Source organism: Cydia fagiglandana, chromosome 19, assembly GCF_963556715.1.
Source record: "Cydia fagiglandana chromosome 19, ilCydFagi1.1, whole genome shotgun sequence".
NCBI classification, from domain to species: domain Eukaryota; kingdom Metazoa; phylum Arthropoda; class Insecta; order Lepidoptera; family Tortricidae; genus Cydia; species Cydia fagiglandana.
The window spans coordinates 1-5,000 of record NC_085950.1 but is presented as its reverse complement, the minus strand read 5'-3'; the positions used below and the strand labels follow the sequence as shown (position 1 = coordinate 5,000).

The following is a 5,000-nucleotide window of genomic DNA, read 5'->3' as shown; positions in this document are numbered from 1 at the left end:
CACTGAAGAGCATCGCGATAGGATTTTTATATTGAACCGTACTTTTACATACGATTCACCGACGATATGCTCCGCAAACGTGTCAGTATCGATTCGGATGAATCGCACCGACAGTGCGTAGCACAAATGCAACTACGAGCTTTTTAACCGCAACAATTTTAGTATACGCTATTGGAGCTGGAGTTACCGCGGCTGCTGGCACCAGACTTGCCCTCCAATTGTTCCTCGTTAAAATATTTAAAGTGTACTCATTCCGATTACGAGGCCTCGTAAGAGTCCCGTATCGTTATTTTTCGTCACTACCTCCCCGTGCCGGGAGTGGGTAATTTGCGCGCCTGCTGCCTTCCTTGGATGTGGTAGCCGTTTCTCAGGCTCCCTCTCCGGAATCGAACCCTGATTCCCCGTTACCCGTGACAACCATGGTAGTCGCAGAAACTACCATCGAAAGTTGATAAGGCAGACATTTGAAAGATGCGTCGCCGGTACTGGACCGTGCGATCTGCAAAAGTTATCCAGATTCATCAAAATGTTACGACTTCGGACGCGAGGCCCTCCGCCGATTGGTTTTGATCTAATAAAAGCACTCATCCCATCACTGGTCAGAGTTCTGATTGCATGTATTAGCTCTAGAATTACCACAGTTATCCAAGTAACTGAGTAAGATCTAAGGAACCAAAACTGATATATTGAGCCATTCGCGGTATCGCCTTAATACGGCTTGCACTGAGACATGCATGGCTTAATCTTTGAGACAAGCATATAACTACTGGCAGGATCAACCAGGGAGCTGCCGTGTTCATGTGAGTCTTGTTTAGAGACACAAAACACTAGCGCCGACGCGTGCGCGCCAATATCATCTATGTATATTATACTACACAACACACACACAGACGACGGAGACCGCACGCGTAAGACACGAGTCGTATACGACACACGCCACCATTCGGATATACCGAAATCGACGTGGCGTATCGTAGACTGGTGGATATTTTACTTACCACTCTATTCTACCTGGTGGTACAGACACACACGCGTGCGTGCGTGTACCTTAGGTAGGTAGCGGGTGAGTAAAGCGCGCACATACACACACACATAGTGTGTGATGTTTCATAGCGCCGATATGTAATCGAACGTTCTTCCACGACCAGACATAAAAATTTCACTATTTTTTTTTTTTTAAATTTTTAGATTCTTTTTTTAACATAGTCGTTCGTTACGATTTATATCGCTCGCCAGGTATTATAGAGCCCTCAAAACCCTCACAACCAATACAGTATAATGAAACTTACATCAAAGCGTATCCCCACCACCGCTAAACCACTAACCGCAATTACAATTGCGTATTTGAAGGTTTCGCGATATGAAAACACCGAGAGAGAGTTTCAAAAACCGTATTACCGTTAAGGGTTATAAATTGTTCTTTGTTTTAAATCGGATTATCATCCGATCGATCCTCGCCACACGTATAGGAGAACACACTATTTTCTCGCAAATATGTTGTCATCATTCAAACCAATCGGCAACGTTGCGTCGTCTCGAATTGGCGATGGTGACAGACAATCTGCAAGTAAATACTGCGCGCGTTGTACTCTCCCCCGTGGGTAAGGATAGAATATATCTCCCGTCTGTCACGTTTCAATATTAAAACGCGTAAACTAGGACCAAAGTGCAAATAAATAATACAACGGTCGGTCCACACCAGCATGTGTAATATACATGGGTGGTGCGCGTGTGACCGCCGCGCTCCCTAAAAGCTCCGAGGAGCAGCAGTTGTTTCGTGTTGTTGTAGATACCTAAAACTAGGTAATATAGGGTACTTACATTTTTCTTATGATAAATCTTATAATACATATATTATAAGTTTATAAGTAACATAAGTACATACACCAACTTTAGGTATTTTACTGGAAAATTTGCTGCGAGGCTATAACCATTTTAAGGACATAATAATTTGGTTTGGTTAGGTTAGGTTAGGTTAGGTTAGGTTAGATTAATAAAAATAAAAAAATTAGGTTAGGTTAAGTTAAAAAAAAAAAACAAGAAAAAAAAAGTTAGGTTAGGTTAGGTTAGGTTAGGTAAAAAAAACAAAAAAAAAAAAAAAAGTTAGGTTAGGTTAGGTTAGGTTAGGTTAGGTTAGGTTAGGTTAGGTTAGGTTAGGTTAGGCTAAAAAAAAAAAAATATGGCGAACAAAGTTTACCGGTTGAATCACTTACTTACCTAATTGTTTGTTTATTTATTTATTTATATAGGTAAATAATAAAGGATCGATCGTATTGATTGATTGATTGTGTCGTCGAACTGAATGTGTCAGTGTCAATGATGTGACATATTCAGTGTTGCCAACTCGGATTTTGAAAAAATGCTAGACTAATGTCTAGATTATGCCAAAATTATGCCAAAGTTTATTGAAATATGCTAAAAAAAATGCTAAAATGTCTACTTGAAATTAAATACTTAAAACACATAAATTTATTCAAATTTTCCGCCTTTTTCTACTGACAAGATCTGCTTGACCAACTTTATATAGTCCGTCGACGTCCATCCGTCCAAAAAAGTAAAAAAATACATATGAAAATATGAACCACATAAGGCGATGGCGCATATTGTTGCAAGTTGGTGCAAACTTGGCTTAGACTAAATTATGCTAAATAATATGCCAGATGCTAAATGGAAAATTTTGGTGCCAAAGCAAGTGAAAATATGCCAGATCTGGCATCAATTATGCCAAGTTGGCAACACTGGACATATTATGTAAATCAATCAATGTCAGTCAATGCGAGGGGGGGGGGCTATACAGACACAACTCACCTTGGATCGCATTCGATTTGCGTCCGGCAGTTAGGTGGGTAGGTACATTTATTTATCTAAATTAAATCTGAAAAGTAATTTTAGGCTTTTTGCTGGTTAAGTTAACTAAATAAACTTAGCATCGATGACAAAAGAAAAAATCGAATGTGACTTGTTACAACGTCTGTAGAGGCCTTGACCGAAGAAAGGTAGAAACGAAATTTAATAATAATATGATTGAGTAAAAAGGAAGGGAGGGGGCTACTGCGTATAATAATAGAGTGTAAAAAAAATGTACTTACGTTTATTTTTATTGATTTTTGTGTTATTTGGAAGAGGTGCGCGCCGTGTGCAAATATTTTGAACGCCACACCATAAGACACGAAACTAATTACACATGTTTTTTTATTCAAAATTAATGAATATGATTTTTTTTTTAAATTTTTCTGTAATTATTAAGCGTCTATAATGAAACCATTTCCAAAAAAATGTCATCATGCCTATTCATAAGTCATCATCTTTGGATATTATTATATCTGTGATCTTTGGCCTACTTAAAAAAAAAGGAGGTGTATTTTTCTGTTTAAATTAGAGCAGCCGTTGCAGCCCGCCATCTATCGAGCATTGGTAAGTGAGTTTGTCTAATCGATTTGGCAGTGACCGAATCATCGATTTGTAACGATTATTGTTTTTATTTCCTAGCTTTTCCTACGCTAAACTATAAACAGCTTTGTTATTTTAAGTTAAAATACAAAGTATTTTAAAATGTTGATTCATGTATTACTTGAAAGGTAATTTGAGTATTAATTTCGATATTCGATGGTGACATTTCATGAAGCATGATAAGATGAATATATGATGATGATGATGATAATTTGCTATTATTTCATTTGAGCAACTTGATTTTGTACCGTATGCCACGCCGAATTGTAAGTAAAATGATAATTGTACTCGATGAGCATCGATTTTTAATCTGGTATCTTATGGTTATGGAAATAATTGGTAGGAAAATACGACTCTCGAAACGTCAAAGTGAAAATTTTTCATATACCTGAACCTGAACAAATACAAACTGAGACAAATGAGAGCAATGATTGTACAACTAATCGTTTCTGTGATTTGCGTGACCATAACACATGGTAAGTGCATAGTGAATTCGTCTTGAACATTATTCACTGCGTTTGATTAGCATTAGCAAGTGATATTTATTTTGAATTATTATTAAATGATTGGATCAAATTGCCTGAGGGGCTTGTCTTGCAAAGCACCGTATTTGGCTATGTTGTCGGTGGCAAGATAAACCAATCTGGCAATATCTCAAACACTGATTTAGTAACAAATTTTGCTGTTAGTGACAGTACAAAATATTTCAGGAGTCTGTTACTTTGAATAATAACACATTTCAGGTGGACATTCCCCTTAAACACCCCTTAGGTGAACTAAATTTGGGTAACTCCTTTTCCGCTGCCTTACAAAGATTTTACTCGATAGAGAGAAAATTAATGAAAAATGTGTGAGTTGCTAGAGCAGTATAAAAAATTCATTGATGAATATGTTGAATTGGGACATGCTAGGGAGGTCAATATTAACTCTTATGATATGTTGAATGGACCTGTAAGCTTCTAGCTCAACATCATTCTGTTTTCAACGGGGCTGGCCAGCATCAAAAGTACAAAGCTTCGTGTTGTGATGGACGGGATCCTGGGGCATGAAATCCAAAAATAAGCTGGCTGTCAATGATGTCATGGTGCAGGGTGAGCTCTTTGACATATTAATTTTGTTTCGGACCTATTTATTCATTCACCTTGTTATGTGGGTTTCATATGCATATTTAAGCAAGGAAAAATGGGAAAAAAATTGTAATAGCCTAAAATTGTAAAACCTTAACCAAACCTGGAGGAAGGGGTGAGGGGGAGGGGGGGGGGGGGGGGGTTTATGCTTAAAAAAAATTAGGTTAGGTTTTTATGATTAATTTTTTTTATTTTATTAATCATAAAAACCTAACCTAACCTAACGTAACCTAACTTTTTTTGTTATTTTTTTTTAACCTAACCTAACTTAACCTACTTTTTTTTTAACCTAACCTAACCTAACCTAACCAAACCAAACCTAACCTAACCTAACCTAACCTAATTATTATGTCCTTGAAATGCTTATGCTTATTTAAGCTGGGAGAAATTAATAAAAAACGGGGGGGGGGGGGGTGGGGGGGG

The 5,000-nt window shown here is 37.5% G+C and overlaps 1 non-coding gene across 1 annotated transcript in view; it reads right to left on the bottom strand.

Moving 5' to 3' along the window:
* The window catches only part of LOC134674262 (small subunit ribosomal RNA), a 1,908-nt gene extending 1,122 nt beyond the window's left edge, over window positions 1-786 (bottom strand). The window contains exon 1 of the ribosomal RNA XR_010099570.1: window positions 1-786. This exon is cut by the window's left edge and continues 1,122 nt beyond it. This is a non-coding gene — a ribosomal RNA (small subunit ribosomal RNA).
* Between the last annotated feature and the right edge of the window lie 4,214 nt (window positions 787-5,000).